Genomic DNA, 24,506 nt, shown 5'->3' with positions numbered 1-24,506 from the left:
CGTACACTGTGTCCCTCATATAAAGTGCCATGGTTGACACAAAGCATCTCTGATTCAGTTTCCATGGTCACTTTCCCAATGCCATTAGCCATCCATTCCTGTTGAAGCCCCCTTTGCTCTAAGCCAGGGAAATAATTCTCTGCCTCCTTGCTGATTTGTGCGTGTAAATGCAAGTTTCATGATCTAAGTTTGACAAAGGAAAAAAAAAAAGGAGAAGAACCCTATGTTGTACAATGACTGGAAGCAACTGAAGGACTAGTGTTATCTTATGCTGGGCCCTAAATATTTTATCCCTCTTTATGTAACTGTCACTATAGCCAGTGCTTTCATAAAGGCAATTTTGGTAGTACTCAACTGAAGGAAATTTTACATTATATAGCAAAATGTACAAACCTTAATGAATGTATTAGTTGGCTTGGGCTGCTATAACAAATACCACAGACTGGGTGCTTAAACAACAGAAATCGGTTTCTCACAGTTCTAGAGGCTGGAAGTTCCAGGTTAAGGTGTCAGCATGGTCAGGTTCTGGGAGGTCTCTCTTCCTGGCTTGCAGACAGCCACCCTCCTGCTGTGTCCCCACACAGTGGAGAGAGAGAGAATGTGAGCTCTGGTCTTTTTCTTTTCTCCCCCCACCCCATGACCTCATCTAAACCTAATTACCTCCCAAAGGCCCCATCTCCAAATACCATTACATTGTGGGGTTAGCACTTCAACAGATGAGTTTGTTGGGAGGAGGGTGTAATTCAGTCCATAGCAATGAACTTTTATGTACATATACACTCAACCATCAACCAGACCAAGATCTAGAACATTAGCCATGAGGCTAAGACCCTTTCCTTGTCAATACCCAACCCTCTCAGACGGAACCAACTTTCGACTTCTGTCACAATTAGATTAATTTTCCTGGCTCTGGAACATCATAAAATGGGGTCACGTAATGTGTTGTCTATGGTGTCTCATACTTTGTTCAACATAATATTTGAAATTCATCAACATACGTGTATCAGATTGTTCTTTATTGCTGAGAAGCATTACCACAATTTATTATCCATCCTTCAGTTGATGAAATTTTGTACTGTTTCCAGTTTTTGACTATTATAACGTTGCTATTAATGTTATTAGACAAGTCTTTTTGTGGATGTATGCACTCACTTCTCCAGGGTGTATAACCAGGAGTGGAAGCATTGGGTCTTAAATAAACCCCTATTTTAACATTATTCAAAACAGCCAAATACATATTTCTCAAAATGATTGACTATTTTACACTCCTATCAGCAAGATATCAAAGTTCCAGTTACTCTAGATCACCGGTGCTTGGAATTGTCAGTCTTTGTAATGGCATCCATTCTGATACTTTGAGGTCCTCATGGTGGTTTTAATTTGTATCTCCCTGATGACTCATGATGTTGCGCACATTTTCATGTTTATCGGCCATTCATATATTATCTTCTATGAAGTTCTTGCTCAAGTCTTTTGCCCATTTTTAAATTATTAATTTATAGGATTCTTTATATAGCCTGACTCCAAGCCCTTGGTCAGATAAATGTATTGCAAATATGTTCTACTAGTCTGTGGCTTGTCTTTTAGTTTTCCTGCCTTTTAATGAGGAGAAACTTTGATGAAGACTGTCTTATCAATTTTTTATTTGTCCTTTTCCATTCTAGGAAAGACTTGACAACATCAAAGTCAAATATATTCTCCTATGTTTTTCTTATGTTTTATGCTTTTAGCTTTCACTTTTAGGTCTATAGTCCGTATGGATATCCAGTTGCTCTGGCATCATTTATTAAAAAGACCTTCTGTTCCCCTAATGAATTGCATTGGTGTTTTGTTTGGTTTTGATTTTGTTTCTCCAAAAATCCACTGATGGCAGACACATGGGTCTTCTCTGGGCTTTTATTCTGTTTCATTGATCTAATTGTCTTTCCTTATGCCAATATTACTCTGTCTTAAATACTGTAGCTTTATGCTAAGTCTTAAAATCTGGTAGAGTAAACCCTCCTACTTAGTTTTTTTTTTAAGATTGTCTTGGCTATTTTAAGTACTTTGCATTTCCATACAAATTTTAGAAATTAGTTTGTCAATTTATATTCCAAAAAAAAGCGTGCTTGGTTACTTTTGGTATGCTTGGTTATAACTTGGTTAAGATCGCATTGTCTCTATGGATAAATCTGGAGATCATTAACACCCGAAAACTGAACCGTTTCAGATGCTAATCTGTGAATATGCCCTAATTTTCCACTTATTTAGATATTCCTTAAATTAATCCAGCAATGATTTTATAGTTTTTAGTACAGAAGTATAAAATTTAAACATTTTAATTATATTTGTTCCTATGCATTGAATGGTTTTGATCCTATTTTAAACGACAGTGTTTTGTAGTCTTGTTTTTCAATTATTTATTGGTAGTATGCATAAATACAGTTAATCTTCACATGTTCACCCAGTATCCTGTGACCTTGATAAGTTCACTTGTCAGTTCTGTTTGTATATTCCTGTGGGTTCTCCGTGCACATAACCCTGCCAACTGTGAATAAAGATAGTTTTAGCTCTTTCTTTCCAACCATCACACTTTCTAATTGTTTTTTTCCTGACTTATTGCACTGGTGAGGACTTCCACGATAATACTGAAAGAAGTGGTTAGAGTAGGAATCCTTGTCTCATTCCCTGGTCACAGCTGCTTTGATTGCAAAGATCAGAGTCTACCCAAACTTGTTCAAGTTAAAAGGGCATATTGTAAGGATGCTGGAATCCCAGAGAATCCAAGTATAAGAAATGAAACCCAACCCTACAGGAATGGAAAAGCCATGAATAGTCACTTTCTCCTTTTCTCAGGGGCCATGAGGCCCACTCCTTTCTGCTCTCTGTGGACTGCTCTCTTCTCCTGCTCTCTCAGACCACCTTCTTCTGCCTGTCATCTTGCACAGGACCCAAAATGGCAGCCATTGCCAGTATGACCCTTCAGCTTGGCTCCCCACAGCCAATGGGGACTTTCGTGTCTCTTAGAATTTATAAGGAAAAGAATCAGGTTGGCCATCTTTGGGTCAGGTGTTTAGCTCTGGGCCAAACAGCTAAAAGAACTGGAGGCAGGCTTAACGAGGCCAGTCCTAATTTCAGAGGGAACTGTGTGGGGGAGAATCTTTGAGAAGCATGTGAAGGAGAGCCAGGCACCAAAACGTATCTCATATAGTTAGAGTCTGGGCCTCCCACACAAGAGAATGCCAGAGGGGACTTGGCTGAGGTTAGAGGCAGCAGACGTTAGAACAGCAGGGGCTGGAGGCTAGATTAGAGGAATAAAGACTTCTGAGCCTCAGATGGCTCAGGAACCAGCCCTCCCTCTGCTAGACGTTTGGGTGGTTGATATGAAGCTTGCGGTGTTGTCCTTAGTGGCTAGTCCCTGTCCCCACATGTTCTAGAATTGTCTGCAGCTCACCTAAGGATGTCCTGCAAGTCCTCTTCCATATACCAGCAAGCAGGGGCTCACGTTGCTGCTGGGCAGTGCAGCAGGAAGGGACACAATTACTACAGACAGATGTACTAGAAGAGGCACAGGAAGGGAACTAATGTCTGCGGAGTGCCTTTAAATTCTCTCATGTTGTTCCCATTTCACAGGTTGGAAAAATAAGACTCAACAAAAGTTAGTAACTAGCCTGAGTTTGCCCAGCTAGGAAGACAGCCAGACCATGAACCCAGAGGCTTCGACTCCACTCTATGATCTCCCACTCCCCAGGCTGCCCCAGATGGAGGTATTCCCAGGGTAAAGTTGGCTGTGAGGAGGCTGTTCCTGTTAACTTGCCCACAGGGGGTAAAGCCCAGATGCACCCCCGGTCCATCACCAGATTGGTCCCTTGAGTGTCCTCTCAAATCAGGCACTGTAAGTCAGGTCTTTACATGTAATGTCACAAATCAGGGGTCTAGTCCCAGAGATCATTGCTTACCATAAAAGTACCGAATTGATAAATATATATATACACACATAAACGCTCCCACACACCCACAAGAAAATAGAACTCAAACATGCTTTTATGAATTGACATTTCTGTATAAAATTAAACTGCATTATAAAACTTCACATGGGGCAATTTTTCTATATGAACTGAGTCAGGCTGATGCCTCTTAAAATATTTGTCCACTGACCTTCTGACTGAAAATACCTTTGTCTTCTCCTGGCAATGCCCTGAGGGAATGGCAGGAGCTCCTCGCTGTTCCATGGATGGTCCACCTGCATTAAACATTAGAGTCACCCCAGTCCTGACACTCAAGGGGCGGCCAGGGGCCGTCTCACTAAGTGCTAACAGCTCTGCTCTAGTTGGTCCAGCCAGACCTTTCAAGTCATCAAATAGTGTGACTATTATCCCTGGATCCATCTCCAAAATGATCTTTGCCATGAAACCCCTCACTGGCCATCAAAGACCCATGCATGGCACTGTGAGCCTTTGAATGCTGATACGGGGCAAGGACAGGTTTCCATATGGGAAATGGTACATGTTTCCATGGAAATATGCAAGTTCCATGAATTGTAACCCCGCGGGCAGCTCGTCAGATGTTCATAAATGCTGGGTTGGGTTGACAACCCAACTAGGAGAGCCTCACAGTCTTTACAATCTGTAAACACAAGAAACTGCAGGGTGAGGGCTGCCTCTTTTATTCAAGGAAGTTGTTTTCAGGTTTTGCCATTAGTCAGTCATTTGGGGCAATATAGGAGCTGAAGCAATTAGAGGCTGACTCTAATCAGCCTCTAGATCTACCAATTTATACGAAACACACGAGAGAGAATGAGTAAAACAACAGTGCGGCGGCAGTCAGCAAAATCCAAACAGGACGGATGACCCAATTTCTCCACCAAGTGCAAGGGGGGAACAAGAATGTGAGACAGCGATTCAAAGGGACTCAGGCAACAACAACCAGCTGCAATGTATAGACCTTCCTTACACAAATCCTGTTTCAAACAAACACTGTTTCCCTTCTCTGGGAGGGAAAGTTTCAAAAACAATCAGGGAAATTTGAACATGAATGAGATATTTGATGATATGAAGAAATTGTTAATTTTTTAAGGCATGTCAAAGGTATTACGGTTATTTTTAAAGTCTTTTTTCTTTTAGAGATACATTCTGAAATATTTTGGATGAAATGATACGATGTCTGGGATTTGCTTCAAAATTATCCAGGCCCAGGAAGGCGTGGGTAGGAGCAGAGATGGAAGATGATAACTGTTGAGGCTGGTGATCTGTGTTGGGGAAGTTCATTACACTTTTCTGTCTACTTTAGTATACGTTTGAGATTTTCCATAATAAAAAGCTTATTTTTGCAAGCTTTTTTTTTTTAAGCTCAAAAGACAGGAATGGAAATAAAGAGACCCTCCAGTCCCCACCCCGACCCCCCTGCCTGCATCTCCTTTTCCTGGAGGCTGGGCAGAATCATCAGCTCCCATCACTGATGATGGTGGCCTAAGGGGTGTCAACTATAGTTCCTTGAAGGCAAGACCATGCCAAGTTTTGTTCCCCCTGAGCACTTAGCACACATCTGACCCACCAGCAGCATTTAATACGTGCAGAGGCAGAGAGGTTCCCTGGGCAGAGGCTGCAGCCTGGGAGACTGAAGACCCCTGGAAGGCACACCTCTGCTGACTGGTCCAGTAGTGGCCCAGGACTGTGCGGACCAAGGCTCTCACAAAGCCAGGTCACAACGTCCCCAGGACAGGTCACTCCTCCCCACAGCCCAGGCAGGAATGTAGTGGCTCTAATGCTGAGGGGTTTGCCTGCCCAGCTGCCTTTTGGAGATAACCCACTTTTCCACCGCCCCCAGTAAGACAGAAGAGCCAGCCAGGAGCCTCAGCAATAGAAATGCAAATAGAGTATCATAAATTAACTTCCTCTCGGGCATCCCTCTACCTGGGCATCGGCTGAAGCCTGGTGGTGCCCACCCAGTCTGTGCAACAAAGGACACTAGAGCAGTTAAGGGATCTCAGGCCACTTGCACATGGTAACTGAAGAGGTTCAGCTTTTCTCTCTCTGAAATTGTTTCTATTCTTAACACTGTCTCTGAACAAATAGAACCGTGACTTCTGTTTCACAGTTTATGTAGCTAATTTCATATACTTTTGACAGCTCTATCTTATTTTCAGCAGCTCTAAACTTTTCTTCCCTTTAGGAAATGGAAGGAGCGTATACCCCATGTCCCCACCAGGACTTGACATGGGTTGCAGGGCAAGAGGCTTTTTCAGGGTGACCTTGAGATGGGCATGGCCCCAGCTCTCCCTTCTCCTGCCTGGCTCAGAGGGGACCAGACGGAGGCTCGGGAACTTGCAAAGAACTCAGGCGTTAAGGGGTTAAATGGACAGCCTCTTGGACTTGCTAACTCCTTTAACCTTTGAAATAATAACATCAACATGAAAGTAATAATAACAGGCACTATTACTATTTTCTTGGTTCTACCCTTTATGCGTAACGTTAATTATCCTGTGATGCATGGATTTTACCGACACAATTGTATCTTTGGTGTTTTAAACCTTTGATATCTTCTCACTTGTTAAATTGTCCTTCCAGGTTTATTTTGCCTTAATTTTGTTGTTCTAGTTTATTTTACCAATCATTCTTTTAATTTGTAGTCTTCCTTACTTTACCCGTTTACCTTCCTCCTTCTCCATTTTAACCACCTTTTCAATGTTTTCCTTTTTACCTTTATGATTATTGCCATGATTAAACTACACTTCTTTCGAATTTGCTTTTAACATCAAATCCTTCCCTTTCCCTGCCTCCACTTTTATTCTGTTTTTATCTTACTGTTTAAACCTCTAAGCTTCTGGGGGTATGTAAATTAACTTTTTTTTTTTTGCTTTCATCTTTTTTTGAAGTATAGTTGATTTACAATGTTGTTAGTTTCCGATGTACAGCAAAGTGATTCAGTTATATATATATATGTATATGTATTCTTTTTCAGAATCTTTTCCATTATAGGTTATTACAAGATACTGAATACAGTTCCCTCTGCTCTACAGTAAGACCTTGTTGCTTATCTATTTCATATACCGTAGTTTGTATTCCAAACTCCTAATTCATCCCTCGCCTGCCCCCTTTCCCCTTTGGTAACCAAAAAATATGAAATGCTTCACGAATCTGCGTGTCATCTCTGCCCAGGGGCCATGCAAATCTTCCCTGTATCGTTCCAATTTTAGTATATGTGCTGTTGAAGCTAGCACTGTTTATTTCTTTTTAAGCTATAATCCTTTATATGTCCTTTTGTTTGCTTGATTGTTTATATATAATCATAACTTTTCAGTAACCTAATTTTGTTCTTAAATTACTATTTTCTTGCTTCTATCTCTTACGTATAATGTTAATTGTTCTGTTTTCTTTGTTAGTCATAACCCCATATCTTTTTGGTTATATTTTTTCTAATTCTTTTGAATTCTTAATTTAAAAAAATGTACCTGATGGGCTGGCTCTGGGGAGGATGTGGGAGTGGGGGCAGTGGACCCAGGAAGCCTATTTTTCTTGCCTTCAAGACCTCCCCTTAGGGGCACAGGGGATCCTCATACAGGCAAGAGACAGAGAGGTTCAGAGCAGGGCTGTCCTCATACAGTCCGTGGTTTTGGGTACAGAAATTCTTACTCCTCCCAAGCCTCAGTCACCTTGTACTATAAAGGAGAGGAGCTGAGTATGAAACCAGAAGACACACGAACAGGGCTCAGCACAAACACAATAAACTGCGTCTGTCCCCAAGGTAGCTCACAGAATACATACAGTGTGGTTTCATTTTTTTTGTCAAATTCAAACCCCTAGCAAACTAAGCAAGGTGGGCTGCCCAAGGTGCAAAGCCTGAACCTAATCATAGAAAACCTCAGAAAATACAAATCAAGAACCAGTCTACAAAGTAACTGGCCAGTAATCATTGTGTCAAGTTACAAATCCCAAGCAAAGATGAGGAGCTGCACTAGACTGAAAGAAACCAAAGCAGCTAGACACCTAGACACAAGGGGTGACCCCGGATTGGATCCTTTTGCTGTGAAGGACGTTATTGGGACAACAGGCGAAATCTGAATGGAGTCTGAGCACCCGCTGGCAATAGTGTATCAGAGTCAACTTTCTGATTTTGGTGCTTGTATTTTGGTCACCGAGGAGCTAGTGCTTGGTCACAGAAAAGAAACACTAAAAAGTATTTGGAGATGATGGGACATCAGGTCAGCAACTAATCTTTCAAGTTCAGTAAAAGTTAAAAAAGAAAAGTTCTTTGTACTCTACTTACCATGTGCGATTCTTTCAAAACGTTAAAAAAAAAAAAGTATTTTGACAGGGAAAAAAGGCTGCAGTTTCTTGATCTAGACTTCCAAGTTTGACTCCTGCTCCATTATTTACTAGGCATGATCTTAGGCAAGTTACTCAGGCTTGCTTTGCCTCAGTTTATGCATCTTTAAATTGGGATAACAGCAATGCTTAACTCATTGGAAGCACTATGAAGAAAACAGTAAGTTAGTTTCTATAAAGTGCTGAGAACAATGATCACTATCTGACACGCATTACCGGTTATTACGTCTCTATGATTTAAAAGTGCTCTCACTTCAAGGCCTTTGCACCTGCTGCTCCCCCACCCACTACTGCTGCCTGGTAGTTTCTATTCATCCTTCAGGTCTCACTTAGCTTCTTCCAGGAAGCCTTCTCTGACCCCCCATCCCTCCTTCACACTTCCTGCCTTAGGCTGCATTAGAAACTCCGTTCTTAAGCTCCCATAGCACCATGTAATATCCCATTATATATACTAATTTATAATTTCCTGACAACTTATCTTTTCTATTAGATAATACCTAGCTCAGGGTATCTTTGTTCACAATCATATCCCCAGGCCTAAGACAGTTGATGAATGAATGAATAAATGAATGACCTGGATGCATGTCTCCCCATCATAGATTTGAAAATGAAGTAGTTTAATTTGAGGATGTGATTCCAGGGCCTAACTCTAGAGGGCACCCTGGAGTTGGGCAGTGCCCAGCCTGAGCTGTTGTACATGGCAGACCTGATGACAAATCAACAGTTGCCTTTATAGACAGTCTGTTGTGCTATCTGTATATCAACAGGAGGAATGAAATTATTTTTGTGGTTAGCTGCTCTAAAACAAAAATCATTACTCTTAGCAGATGCCTTACCCCTGCAAACCAGAGGAATCCATTTATTTATGTGTTTATTCATCTAATGAATATTTATTGAGCACCTCCACTGTTCTAAGTGCTGATTTCTATCAGAAAAGTCTTTATTTGGTGACTCAGGGGGACATTTAGCAATCACTTCCCTGGAAACTTCCCCAAAAGCCCCAGTGCCCTAAAGCCCATGGTCCAGGAGCCCATGTCTGGGCTTTAGTGGTGGGGCTCTGATGCACTCCTGCTTTGAAAGGTTTCCAGGCCCAATCACCTCAGTCCTGCTCCGTGGAAAGAACTCTGGCTTTGACTGGCTCCATGTCTTGGAGCAAACACAGAAGGGCTCTTCTAGGGAAGATTCTGGCTCTGGGGACATCACTGCTAGGCAGGGCTGCTGAGAATTTTGTCCCACTTAATTTTCATAAAAGGATGTATATCAGCTATTCCCTGGCCTGATTTACTATTTCTCATTCATTCGCTTTGAGCATGTTGGTTGTGTAGGAGTAGCAGTCTCAGATTTTAAACATCAATATCAAGATATTGGTAGATACACTAATTCCTTTTCAAAGGTAGGCAGATCAAGGCAATTGATTATGTTGCCAAGACTTTCCAGCAAAACGATGGCTAAGTAAGAAAAGACAAACCCCCCAAATGTTGTTTGGCAAATAACACGATTTTCTTGTAGAAACTGACATGTGAAGTTTTCTAATCTATGATTGGAAAAACAGTAATCACTGTGAGAGTAATTAATACAAAGGTATTAGATGCAATGATAGATCATCTGCCAGAAATCCTGAAACTTGAGTCAACTGGTGGTGAAAGCAGTGGGCAGGAATAAAGTGAAGGCCAAGGAGCAAAAAGCTTCTGAAGTTTATGAGTATTACCCTCCTTTACAGTTATGATAAATCAATAAAAGAACGTATGCGAGACATTTAAAATGACGCTTGCCACAAAGTAGGTACTTGATAAATGTCTGTTATCTTGAATCATATTAATTCTTCTGTTACATGATTCTTACGTATCGTCCTTGGATTATAGTCATATTTCCAGTTTCCATTAACATTACTCTGGCTTTATTTTTAAAGAGTGATTTATTTATGTAGGTTTTTTTGGGGGGGGGGTGTAATTAGGTTTATTTATTTCCTTATTTTTAGAAGAGGTACTGAGGATTGAACCCAGGACCTCACGCATGCTAAGCATGTGCTCTACCACTTGAGCTATACCCTCCACCCTGGCTTTATTTTTAAAGACCTGCCTTATTCACCACGCAGAGCACACACATTCCAGGTACTTGCTGGAGGCAAGGCGTGAGCCCTGGCCTGTCTCCAACAGAGCCCTCCTGGAGGTGGCTGGGGGTTTTGCAGCCCATTTATCCTTCGGTAACCTGGGTTTGGTCTCTGCTCGGCACCAGGCCCATGTGCTCGGCACCAGGCCCGTGTGCTCAGCACCAGGCCCTCACAGGCCTCTGTGCTTGGACATATCTTTTGGTGCTTTCCATCCATCTTTCAACTGTAGCAGCAAAGCCTCCACTAAGCCTCACTTCAACATCCTCCCTCTGGCTTACGTTAAGAGAGAAGCCAGACGGAGAAGAACAAATACTGTATATTTTCACTTAGATGTGAGATCTAAACAATAAACAAATGAATATAACAAAATTAGACTCACAGATACAGAGGGCAAACTAGTGGTTGCCAGTTGAGGGAGGGGATTAGAGATACAAACTACTAGGGATAAAATAAATGAGACAAGGATGTTATGTACAGCACAGAGAAGATAGCCGACGTTTTACAGTAACTTTAAATGGAGTATAATCTGTACAAATATCAAATCACTGTGTTGTACACCTGAAACTAATACTATACATCAACTCTACTTCAACTTTTAAAAAGATACCATAAAAACCTGCCTCTCAATTTTCTGTCACACTGACTACAGCAATACCACTGAGCAAGTCACTGTACAAGAACCCATGGGAGAAATGATGTCTCTTGCCCATAAACAATGCACTGGAATTTCCATCACACAGAGGAAACAGGGTAGGAGGTGCAGGCCAGAGAGAAAGAAAAGAGCGAGTGATGTGGCCCTGGGCACCCTGGTGGCACCAGGAGCAGGCACTCCTGGAAGGGAGTGCCAGACCTCCCCACTCGTTTCTCTCTGACGAGGGTAATTGGCACTGCCTGCCTCCTAAATCCTGACACTGCCAGTCATGCAATTATAAAACCTCCAAATTAAGATCTTGACTCTCCTCTGCAGAATAATCGCACACTCTATTTTGGCCAAGTTTAATTACTATGCCAGAAGTCAGGGTTTCCCAGGTTGCAAAGCCACGTGCCAGCCAAGACAAGGCCATCACGCCCGGCCTGGGGAGACAGCAGAGAACCTATGTGTGAGCCAGAGAAACGAGATGCTGGATTTGGGTTCAAGGCCGAACATCAAATCAGAGGCAGTTCATTTTATAGAAAGTCTGCTGCATCTAAAGGGGGACACAGGAAGTGCCTGGGAGAGTGCATTAAGGAAACCCCATGCTGCCAGAGGGTAACCCCAGCACACCAGAGAGGGCTAAAGGGACAGCAGCTTCAGCAGAAAAGATCCAGTGTCCCTGTCTACTTTAGAGTCTTGGCTTTGGTGAGTGCCAAACACAAAATGAGACAGCCACACTGGTCATCCTCAGAATTTTCTGGCAAAAAAGCTGAAGGAATGTGGGGTAGCCCACCTAGAAGACCCCGCCTCCATGGCCCCCAGTGACCCTGCTTTCCAGTATTCATGCCGTCCCATTGGGCGTGGGCTGGACTTGGTGACCACTTCTAACTGATAGGTGGGCATAATGGTGTATGAATTGGAGTCAAGATCATAAAAGGCAGTGGGCATTTGTCTCTCCCTCTTGTGGGTCACCTGCTCTAAGGAAGTCAGATTCTATGTCATGAGGACACTTGGCAGCCCATGGAAAGGCTGGGATGGGGAGAAACTGAGGCTTCCTGTCAACAGCCAGTGATCAAGCTTGGAAGTGGGGTCTCTAGGCCTGGCAGCAACTGGACTGCAGCCCCATGAAAGAACCATGTGCTTCCAGGCCCAAGGAAGCTATGTGAGAGAATAAACATTGCTGTAAGCTGCAAAGTCTTGGGGCTATTTGTTACATGGCAATAGATAACTAACACATTGGAACATTCAATAAACTAGGCTAGAAGGTAAATTCTATTCATATATACCACATGCTGGGCAGAATGCTTGGCATCAGGTCACTCTGACCTCATCTGCCTTTCTCCTGTTCCCCTGCCTGGGAGTTTGCCTGCTGTCACCCACTACACACACACACACACACACACACACACACACACACACACACACACACAGAGCCCTCAGGCAATGACTGGTTTGCCAAAGTACAAAATTTCAGTTTCCTTGTCACCAAAGGGCAGTTTGTTCCAGAGCCCTGGTGCGAGCTGCTGAGACAGGGGCTCTGCCTGAAACCACTCTCCTAATTGGCATTTCTTCTCCCCATCCTGCTTCCCCCACCCCATCACCCTGCTCGATTCTCCGGGGAGCGCCTCCTTAATGAATCACCTGCACTCTACTCTATCTTTAGGGAATCAGACTTAGGACACCTCGTGTTAAAACCCAGCCTCCTTGAAGAGAGAAAAATAAAGATGCCACGTCTTACTGAAATTTCCCTTTAAAGTTATCAGATTTGTAAAGAAATTCTTTCTTTCCCATAATTAACTTTTAAACAAAGAAAATATATTTACAACTCTAAATATATAATTGATCCAGTAATTTTTCAAGAAGTTTTTACTAGGCCTCTATTATGTGGAAGTCAATAAAACAAATACTTCAGAGACTATAGAAGAAATAATGTGCCTGCAAAGATCAGTCTTTTTAGAAACCATCAGTATATTATTATCAGCGTTGTGTTGTTTGACGTTTTGGGGTTTGCATAGAAGAGTCACTTGAAGTCAGTAACAGGCAGCCACGTGGTGGGCACCACGGTGGTGCCAAGGCCTGGTCATCCATAGGGGCTCAGTAGAGAGAGGACGCTCAACAGTCACTAGTGGAATCGATTAATTACCAAACAGGTGCAGCTGATGTACATTTGTCAGCTGTCCTGCCTTTCTGTTTTTCTGAAGCATGCAGTGAAGTCAATCACATGTTAGTGAGAATGAGGCTGAACCAGACGACAAGGCAAGTCTGGTTTTGATGGTGACAGTTTCAGAACAAAGTGTCTCAGACAAGGGTAGGGGGGCAGGAAGTGGTGAGGGGACCACCTGGAAGTGACCTGAGGTCACAGCAACCGTCAGGACTGAAGAACCTCCCCTGACCCTCTCCTCACCATGTGGTCCTGGAACAGCAGGTGTCCACGGACAGAGGTCTTGCCCATGGTTGTCTTTTCTGTAAAATCGGAATAGAACTCTCTAGCCTGACTGTAGACAGGGGCTGGACCAAAAGATCCTGTGAGGCCCTTCTCTGCCCTACCCCAGATCCTCACCTTCAGGCCTAACCCCCTGCCCCACACTAGGGTGGGAAAGCAGGGCCAGGAGTCCCAGGACAGGGAGGGCGGGGGCGGGGAGAAAGAGCGGCCGCAGAGCTGACCCCACTGCCCATCATTCAGCATCATCCAACCTCACCGAATCTTCCACTCACACATCTGTTAGAAGTGTTATTTTCCTACAAAGTAGGCCATGTTTAAAAACTTACACAAAAAAAGCACGCCGAATTTACAGATCCATTAGAAAACCATATAAATCCTAGAATTAAAACAAGCAAAAAATAGAAAAACATTACTGAACCAGGTTCGTTTTGCCCGACGTGCAGCCAGCCAAAACGCTGAGATGCCAAGGTTCGCAGCAAAGAGAGGGTTTATAAAGAAGTAGGGAGGTCCGTGCTGTGGGGCGCGTGGGGCGCGTGGGGCGCGTGGGGAAGGTGACTGGAAGGTGTGGTGACTGGCATTCTGCACAGATGTAACCAAGTCACAGGCCTCGGCACCTTCAAAAATGGAAGCACTTAGCATCATTGGAGGGTGGAGTTTTCCGCCCTCTGACATCAAAGGGTCGCTGAGTGGACACTTCCGCGTGCCCAGCTGGAGGTTCTGCGGTCCTATCCAGTCTTCACCAGCCCCGTTTGAACTAGACCCAGCTGACTCTCAGCTCAGCTCAAACTACAGGCAGCTGATTCCGAGTTCCTGGCCAACAAGTGGGGCAAACATCTTATTGTTTAGACTAAGTGCCATTTGGAGGACATGAAAGTCTGAAAATGACCTTGATGAGTGAAAAAGGCAGGTGAAATGCATTTGACTAATGATTACTCATGGTTTCAAAAAGATTACTCACAAAAGAAAAATTCAAAACAATCAGAAACACACACACACAAAAACAACTTCATGAGTAAAGAAAGAAATGCAAGAAAAATGCAAAACAGAAAAAGATAATCATTTTTCATGTATCAAATTGGCAACGTGCTTAAAATTCTAATACTAAGTGCTGGAAAGAGTGCAGAGAGATGTACAGCTCAGGGAACTACATTCAGTATCTTATAGTAACTTATGGTGAAAAAGAATATGAAAACGAATACATGTATGTTCATGTATGACTGAAGCATTATGCTGTACACCAGAAATTGACACAGCATTATAAACCGATTATACCTCAATAATATATATATATATGTATGTATATATATATATATATGTGTGTGTGTGTGTGTATACACACACACACAAGAAAAAAAGAGTGCACAAAGAGAGACACTGGTTGAGTGTAAACTGGTAAAAAAAAAAACCCAAACTTTAGTAATTTAATGAAATATGTGAAAAGAAGTACAAATGCCCTTAATCCTTGAGCAAGAATCTATACTGAAAAAATCACCAGAAATCAGGCAAAGGTGTTTATCACTGAGCTGTTTACACATCATTGCGTCAGATGGATGCTCGTAGGGCACTACTATGATCCAGGCTCTCTAGGTACCAGGGGGTCAGCAGAGGGCACAGGAGAGCAAAAGCTCTGCCTTCCTGGGGCTCACATTCCAGGGGGGCCTCCCCAGCTTGGCAGGGTGACTAGCGAAGTCCACTTCCTTCCCTCAGCCTTTATACCACCCGTAACTCAATATTCTAAACCTTACATCTGAGTGCATTTAAAATTAATACAGTTCTTTAAACCAAAGGTGCTATTTCTCTAAATACTTTTTTCCTTTCCCCCAAATTTTTATGAAGAAAAAAATTAAACATACAGAAAATTTGAAAGAAAAGTACAATGAACTCCCACATACCCTCAACCTGGACTCAAAAAATCATTAATACCCTGCATATTTGCACTTCTCTCTTTCTCCCTCCTCTGTCTCCACTAAACCAAATGAAAGTAAATTGCAGGCATCCTAACACTTCACCACTGAAAAGCCAGCATAAAGCTGCTAAGAATAAGGATGTTCCACACAATCACAATGCTTTTATCACCCCTAAGAACATTCACGATCATTCCATAATCTACCTAATATCCAGTCTATTTTCAAATCTCTCCCATTTGTCCCCAGATGTCTCTTACAGATGGAATTTGTGAACCCAGGTCTAATCAGGTTTCGAGCACTGCATTTGTCAGTTCGGTCTCTTTAGATTCCTATCATCTAAACAGTCTCCCCATTTTTTCTATGACTGATTTTGTGAAATTGTGCTTATCAATTGCAGAATGGCCCCCCTGAGGGTTTGTCTGCCTGCTTCCTCATGCAGTGTTTTAACCTGTTCCTTTACTCCCTTTATTTCCTTTAAACTGGAAGTTAGGGCCAGACACTGGGTTAGATTCAGGTTAAACATTTTTAGCAAGAATGCATCCAGGTGGCATGTGCTCCAAACTGTACCCCATCCAAAGGCACTAATGTCAGTGGGCCCGCTATTCCTGGTGCTAAATTTGACCATTTGGTTAATTCTGAAGCTGCCAGATTGCTCTGAAGTAAAGGTACATTTTCCCTTTTGCAACAAGTAAGTCATCTGTTAAGTGATCATTTAAGACCAAGTAAATATCCTCTTTCCTATTAACCTTTCACTCAGTGGCTTCTAACGTCTCTTAATGATCCTTCCTGAATCGACCATTGCATTGGGGACTGCAAAATGGGAATGTTCTGTTGTTCTTCCCACTTAAATTAGTTGATATTCTTCTATGAAGAAGACCCCTCCTGTTTTTTTTTATTTTGTTTTTGAGTTTCACTCTGGATTCACGGTGGTTGGTTGTTGTTGTTGTTGTTTTAATTCAATGTGTTCGTTGAATCCATTACTGTCTTATTCCCTTTGATGTTCAAACTGTCACAGATCTGGCCAGGAGGAGCCCCTTTCAGCTGGCTACTATGTTCCTTGACATATCCCTTTACCTCTTTTGAGTACTTCCTTATTTTCTGTCATAAGAAGATACTTTCTACGATTTCTATGTCCCAGACCTGGAGTCAGCCATTTCCCCAAGGAGCCCTAAACCCTTTTAGTGCAGAATGATATTTAGAAACCAAGATCTGCAGGCTCTGTGTGCTCATTACTACTAAGTAGGTCACTGCTTCTAGGACTTTCAAGTGGACAGCGCTAGGAAACGTGTGAGTGCGTGTGTGTGTGTGTGTGTGTGAGTTCACACAGATACTTTCAGTTCAAGTCTGACACACAGCATTCCTCCTCTCTCTCCCTTTTCCATATTTTCATCTCCCTTTTCTAACAGCGAGGACCTTGGTTCTCAACATCAATGTCTTGCGGGGTAATGCTCTGCTCTACAGATACACAAAGAGTTTCACAATTGCTCCACCTGTACCATAACCAATAACAAATCTACCGCATTAGTTTCCTAAGGCAGCTGTAAGAAAGTACCACAAACTGGGTGGCTTAAAAACAACAGAAATTATTCTCTCACAGTCTTGGGGACCAGAATCACGGCAGGGCCATGGTCCATCTGAAGGCCACTGGGGGGAATCTCCCAGTCTCAGGTGGTTGCTGGCAACCCTTGGCATTCCTCAGCTTGCAGGTGCATCACTGCAGCCTCGCCAGCATCTTCACATGGTGTTCTCCCGTCTGTGCGTCTGTGTCTGTGTCCAAATTTCCCTCTTCTTACAAAGACACCAGTTATTGGATTCACAGGCTAATCAGTATGATATCGTCATATCTTGATTACATCTGCAAAGACCCTATTTCCAAATCAAGTCATAGTCACAGGTACCAGGCGTTAGGAGTTCAACATATATTTTCAGGGGACACAATTCAGCCCACAACACCTACTAAGTAAAGTTTAAAAGGTCTTTGCTTTTTTAAAGTCCTAGAATAGATCTCAGTAATGGCATAAAGACAGAACACTACATTCAAAAGTGACATGAATCTTTTTCTGTGTGGTTATGTTATCAGTTTGACAATTACTTAGGTTCATTTGTTTCAGGTGATTATCAGTTCTAGGATTTGTTTTTCCCACCCATACTTTAAGATTTTTAAAAATTATTTGAATATGTAAAATATCTACATGGTTTACAAGTCAAAACTGTATTAAAAAAGACACTCAGAAAGGTCTTATCCTCTACCCCGATTCTGGAAACAACCCTTTTTACTAGTTTTTCTTTTTCCTTTCCTGTGTTTCTTGCTCAGGGTGGGGGTGGGGGAAGGGGGAAAGTGTGTGTACAATTGTGAGACTTCCTCTTCTTTAGTTCACAAACTGCATGTCCGTTTCCATACCTTGCTTCTTTCACATAACACAGGGAACATCTCCATACCAGCTGGGAAATACCTTCCTCATTCTCAGCTCTGCTGCATAAGACTCCACTGTGTGATTAATCATGATGCAGTCAACCAGTCTTATTTGGTGGGTATGTAGGTTGTTTCCCACATTTGCGATCAAAAATTATGCTACAAAGAATGACCTTGGGCACACTTTGTCTCATATTTCAGGACATATCTTCAGGGTAAATTCTGAGAAATGGAATTGCTGGGTCAAAGGGGAAATGCATGTTGTTTTAGTCAGATCAGGCTGCCATAACAAAATACCATAGACTGAGTGACTTATAAACAGCAAGCATTTATTTCTCACAGTTCCGGAGGCTGGGAACTCCACCCTCATGACCTAACCACCTTCCAAAAGCCACACCTCCTAATACCAACACCTTAGGGGTTAAGGTTTCAGCATATGAATTTGGTGGGGCACAGACCCTCAGTCCATTGCATATATGTGGCCCTGTTAGTTACAGTCAAGTTCCCTTCCATATGAGGTTGGACAGTTTTGCTGTCCCATCAGTAATGTACAAGAGCCTGTGTTCCCTGAAGATTTCTGGTTTGGTAATAACAGAAAATTTAGAGCACTCCAACTTTAAGACATGCACACAGTCGATGGAAATTCACAGCGTGTGAAGTGCTGAAACAGAGCCCTTGGGTTAAGGGAGGGACACTGTATTCCCAGGTGCTCTCAACAGGGAAGGCATTTTCCCCTTCTGTCCTGTCATTTCTCTGACTCCGTGTGTCAGGAAGGCTCTCCTCTCTCCTGGTAAAAATCCATCAGTTCTTACAGAAAACACTCAACTGATGACAGGTTAGAGTCTCTTTCTTTTTTAAGAACAATTGCTAATTTCAAATGGAAGAATGTATTTCTGGAGAGCTTAAGACCCTCCTCTGAGGGTCAAAGACCCTTGTAGTTAGGTTCAAAAGACCCTTGTGGTTAGGAAGAAAAGAGAGACAAATAAGGACCACCTCTTTACCCCGAGCCTAACAAAGAAACAGGCTTAGAGATCCTGCTGACTCCATGACAAATAAAAGCTACTCCAAGGGCTGAGCAACACATTAGAAACAGCAATAATTTAGCATGCAATTTTCACTGCATGGGAAAAAAAAGAGACACGATTTTAAAATTAGGAAAAGAAGCATCAACTGGTCAGCTCAGGAGAGGGGTGAACAGCAAATAGGTAAAGAAACAAAAGTGAAATTTCACTTCTTTGCTGGTACACTGATGTCCTCCCAGGAATAACAGTACTTCAGCTATCGGTGCACTCACCTATTAAGCAGCAAGGAGAGAAGTTTGTATTTGGTGGGTGAAAGGAAAGAGTTTGCAGATGTTTCTTTGACTGTAACTTACCAAGAAGCACTGGGATGAGACCAAGAGAATGTGTTTGCTCTCAAGCCTCATCCAACTCCACCTCTGTTTGGTGACTATGTCTTGAGCCTCTAGCATACACAAGTTCTCTGCAGGTACAGCAAGGGGCTGGGGGGACATCAGTCAGGCTGAGTCCTGTCTCCACGCACAGTCCAGAGGGATAGAGAATTCATTCTCCAAGAAAGTGACCAAGCCTTAAGAGAAGCCCTGGTGAAGTGCTGCAGGAGATCCTAAGAGTGAGCAAATACAGCCAGCCATGGGATGGGATGGAGGGTGGGCTTCGTGAAGGAGGTGGCACTTGAGCCAGCATAGGTGGGATGTAGCCATGCAGGAGGGCAGAGAAACATTTGTGGTGTTCAGAGACCTGCCTTTGATGGGAGACAGACATTTCTTTGATGACTCCTTCGATAGGACATGGCTTCAGTGGAAAAGGAAGCAGCATTCTGGTTAGGAGTCATATATGTGGATTTACGGAAAGAAAAGGGGAATTTCTGAAAAGAGACTATTTTTATAACCAGGCAGATTAGAATATCAGGTAAGTGCTTTAATTTTGGAGATGCTAAAAAGTGATCTACTGTAAAAATCTGAATTCGTGATTCTTTGGAAACTGAAGAGTTTTTTAAAGATAGATTTATGTAATGAATTGAAGTGGTTTTTCCCCAAGTAAATCTAGAGAATACAAAATAGCTCAGCCCTTTTTTCAAGTTCATCAGGATTCCCTGTGCTTATGTGAATGCTTTAAATTCCTGCTCTAAATGTAGGCACATTGAGGGACTGATGTCTTTTTGAGTGACTTTTTTTTTCCTTGTTACATAAGTGACACATTTATTGCAAAAAAATTTTAAACACATATGAGTAAAAAGGGGGAAATTCCCTCAGAATCTGACCAATCAGATTACGACGAGCACTGTGAAATGTCTTTGGTGATTATTCTTCTGGCCCTTTTCAAATATATATGTATGCTTACATTTTTATATGTATAATTCTATTTATAAACAAAATCAAGATCATACTACCATCCCGTTTGGGAATCTGCTTTTCTAGTCAATACAATATGGGCACCTTTCTAGATTATTAAACATGTTCTAAATCATTTTTAATGATATTCCATTTTAGAGATACATCGTAATTTTAACAGTCCATCTCCTGTTGGACATTTAGGTTACTCCAAATATTTCACTATTATAAATAACACCATAATAATCATTCCTTAGCTAATTTTTTCACATGGATTCTTATAGTTTATTAGGATATATTCTAGAAGTAGAATCCCTTTGTCAGAGAGTATGAGCATTTGCAGATTTATGGTACGGGTGTCACAGTGCCCTCCAGAAAGGTTGCATCAGTTCACACTCCCACCTCCAGAGGCAAATGGCAGTTTCCAAGCCTTGGCTAACACTGCTTTTTCATTTTTTAAATTCTTCAATTGCTGTGTATCTGATAGCTTTTTGAAATACCACGCTTTCTCTTTATGATAACATTTGTTAATTATATGCTGTGGTCACCAGTTCCCTTATTAGAGTCTTCAAAATAGAAACAGCAACAGTAGTCAAAAACTTTGAATTCCTGGGAAGAAAAGCATTTTTGTCAATATTATGATGGGCAGTCAAGGACCTGGAATTGGGCACTTTGGTACATTCGTGCCTCCAACAGCTCTTGTAAAGTGACCAGTCTCTACCAAAGACATGTTAGTCTTTTTATAGGACCCTAAATCCTTGAATGTTTAGTCCTGGTGACTCAACACAGAACAATCCTTCTACTGGATGTTAAGGACGAGATGGTTTGTTCCGGTAGGAAATAAAAAGTTATACTACATATTTCTTGTTAAGGAAAGTATTTCCCTAAAATCCAGCTATTTGCAATTTTCAAGGAACAATGTGTGAACACTCTCTAGTTATTAATTTTGTTAACTACATGCTTCTCCTTCAAGTCTATTTTGTTTATGAATGGACATCCTTTTCTTTCTTGTTTCATACCTTAAATAGTTTTCCTACATTTGGATCATAGTTAAGGCTATACATTCTCCATTACAATAGTGAGTGTATTTTAGTGCTAAATATATCATTCTATTTGTATAGTACACTATAGTTTACAAAATGCTCTAATTAATATAGGACTAAATTAGATCTAAGTATATAGTTTATAAGATGATTTAAAATGAATAAATGTAAGTGGAAGTAAGTGGGCTATTAATTCCTTTACAGTTTGAGTTCCAACTAAGAGTATATTGACCCCAATGGCCACAACCTAAGTGTAAATTATGTTTACCCAGGCAACTCTTAATCTCATTTTCTCCAGATTTCTTCCTCAACATATCTTGGAAATAATAGCATTTTCCATTGTTTCAGAAATGCTCCTATTGGTCAAAAGCATCTGACATCACCCACAGCCAAATCCTCAGACCCTATGTGTTCCGGCTCCGTGGTTAGGAATATTCCAAACATCCCAGACCCTTTCTCATTCTCCACCATTTTGGATAAACACTCAGCATTATAGCGTCTTATCCATGAGTTATTTTGGGGATCCTGTTTTGAGAAATACATTTCTATCAAGGCCATACACTTGTCTGCATCTCACAATTGATGATATGGCCACCATTTGTCTCAGCCTTTTAAGGACGCCACTAAAGACACGCGCACCATCAAAATGCTTTGGAAATGCCAACATTTCACTAGCCAAGCCTCTCACGCCTGGAAGTGGAGCAAAGCTGGGCTGTCTATTTTTGATTCTGAAAATGTATTCAGCTGAGCAATATCAAATTTTCAGTGGAAAAGCCCTAAGACCGCCATGCCTGCTTCTGGTAATCACTGAAACCTGTCCAAAGCTGGCGTATCTCCTCCAACCAGACAAGGATTTGTATGCCTTTCATCATCCCTCTGGGCTTTTCTCTATTTAACCAAGAGTATAACAACTGTCCATCCACCATAGCAACCACGTCAAAAAAGAACAAAAACAAAAATAAAACCCTCCTCACTTCACCAGCATGGTGAGTCTAGTTTTCATGGGTTTTTTGACTGACCACAACAGGTCAGTTACTTCCCCCCCAGCTTGAGGCACCAACCCCAGAAGCCTACTAGTACCCAAAGAGGGCAATTAAAGAAACATCTTCATTAACCAAAGAAGGGCAAGATGTAATACCAAGGGAGTGCTAATGCCACGCTCAATAACTATAGAAGACTGAAACCAAGGACATGTTAAGGTAACTTCCCCATAGGTACATATTCATGATTTCCTGATGCCTCCTGAATGCACTGGGTGCTGGGATGCAGAGATAAATGACACCCCCAAATCTCAGGTCACTGGAAGAGAAACCATGCAAGTGGGTGATAACAGGGCAGAACTAAGAGAGCAAAGACAGGGCCATGGGAGCTCCCAGGGGTGACCCAGCTTCCATCTGGACAGCCTCTGCCCAGACTGCACATTAACTCCATTAGCAATGAAGTACCAGAAAGGTCTGGGGAGTCACTGAAGAAAACAGATGTGCGGAAACAGATGTGTTTGAGGAAAACTAACCTGGCATGTGTATAGGGCAGATGGAGGAAGAGAAAAAGAGATCAAGGAAAGGAAGGCTGTTGGAGGCATGTGGTACCTGTACTCTAAATCAGATTCGAGGCTTGCAAAGTCAAGGAAGAGCCCACAAGACCATCCTCAGTTCAAAAATTCACCAGGACTCAGAGCTGTTACTCATGGTTACAGCTTATTACAGAGAAAGTTTACAGTTTTAAGTCAGACAAGGGGAGAGATGCATAGGAAAGAATCCGGAGAAGTTCCACTCAGATCTGCCAGTTGTCCTGTCCCTGTGGAATTGTGGACAGAGCTAACAGTCCTGGGCAACAACGTGTGACAATATTGCTAACCAGGCTGCTCATCTGAGTCTGGGTGGCCAGAGTTTTTACTGGAGCTCCGTCACCTAGAACTGGTTGGCCACCCAGAAGACTGACCTCAGTCTTCAGCCCTTCTGGAAGCTGAGCTATTACCACAGAGCCCAGAGCTCCCACTTTATCTGACATGGCCTCCAGGTAAGTAAAGACACTCTTATCAGACATAACATTCCAATGGCTTAGAGGTCACCCTCCCGCCCCAGAGCCTCCCCACGCAAGGGAAAGGCCAGATTAATTCTTTACTAAACAGGGCTAAACTGATTGTGTTTTTAACTTATTTTCATAACATGCTACCATCCCACATTTATAAATTATCCTCATGATAAAAGCAAGGAAAGATCTCCACCTCCACGTCATCAGTAAAATATTTCCAACCACACAGCAGAAGACTCTACTTCTGGGGAAGTAGTACAGAAGTCTCCTTCTGGGGAAATCTTTTCATCCATTGAGTATGGCTCCTCTGGGAATAGCAGTGAGAGAGGCTACGTTTTGTCCTCTTCCTAACTTTCTCCCTTGGTTTTGGGGCTCCGTTTAACCTCAAGCTTGTAGCCTTCTGTGGACTGACTGCTGGCATTGCCTTTGTGGTTTAAATTTGTTGACTTTCACAGCAACTAAAAAAGTCTCTTAAGAATGACAAAAATAAACTGTGTATATGGATTCAAAAGATAGAGTTAATTAAAAGTTATCAAGTTACCTGTTTCTAGAAACTTTAAAATAGATATTTGAGGATCATCTCCTCACTACAAAGTCATTTTCCCACTAGATTTAAGAATACAGCTGTGTTTTAATGTGTGATAATCGGTAACATGCCAGGAGACCCTAAAAATATTTAGAAGTCAACAGAAATTTGCATTCCCTTATCCCGAACAATGGAGTCTTGACTTACTAGCACATACTTCCAAAATCTGCCGTCAGCCAGCTGTGAGCTTGGGCTTGTCATTTTAACCTTCTGGTTCTGCTTCTTTTTTCTGTAAAAAATAAGAATTGGACCAGATCATTTCTAAGTTTCCCTTTGCTTCTAGCAACTCTCCCTCAGAATAAAGTAACATTTTATAAACTTAAATTGCTGTATGACACAACATGGTGACCAAATGGTGAGCCAGTGACATGCAGGTTGGTAAAAGAATTGACCAGAGATAAAGTATGAGAATAGAAAAGGGGTTTATTAGGGTTCACTGTTATAGACAACAGTGGGCCGCACAGAAGAGAGGTGCCTGTGTGAGCCCTGAGGGCTAGTTGTTGGGGTGTTTATAAGGTTGTGTCACAAGGTGCCTGATTGGCTTGTGCACAAGTCTTTGATTGATTGTAAATGAGGTAAGAGGTTTAGTGTCTGTGAAGGGCTGTGGGAATTATGACTCTGATAAGGTGGGCTGGAAAAAACCAGCCTGAGCTATTGTGACATTAGGCATTCGCTAGGGCTAT

The 24,506-nt window shown here is 42.1% G+C and overlaps 1 protein-coding gene and 1 non-coding gene across 3 annotated transcripts in view; one reads left to right on the top strand and one right to left on the bottom strand.

The window, feature by feature from the left end:
• NGEF (neuronal guanine nucleotide exchange factor) overlaps window positions 1–24,506 on the top strand; it is a 101,357-nt gene that overhangs the window by 35,626 nt on the left and 41,225 nt on the right. The gene's annotated exons all lie outside the window — the stretch shown is intronic.
• LOC116153204 (U6 spliceosomal RNA) lies at window positions 7,092–7,198 on the bottom strand. Its single transcript, XR_004136992.1, has one exon. It is a non-coding gene; the product is annotated as a U6 spliceosomal RNA (small nuclear RNA).

This window comes from Camelus dromedarius, chromosome 4 (assembly GCF_036321535.1).
Source record: "Camelus dromedarius isolate mCamDro1 chromosome 4, mCamDro1.pat, whole genome shotgun sequence".
Lineage (NCBI taxonomy): Eukaryota > Metazoa > Chordata > Mammalia > Artiodactyla > Camelidae > Camelus > Camelus dromedarius.
Note: the sequence above shows the minus strand (reverse complement) of the source record. Positions and strands in the feature narration are given on the sequence as shown.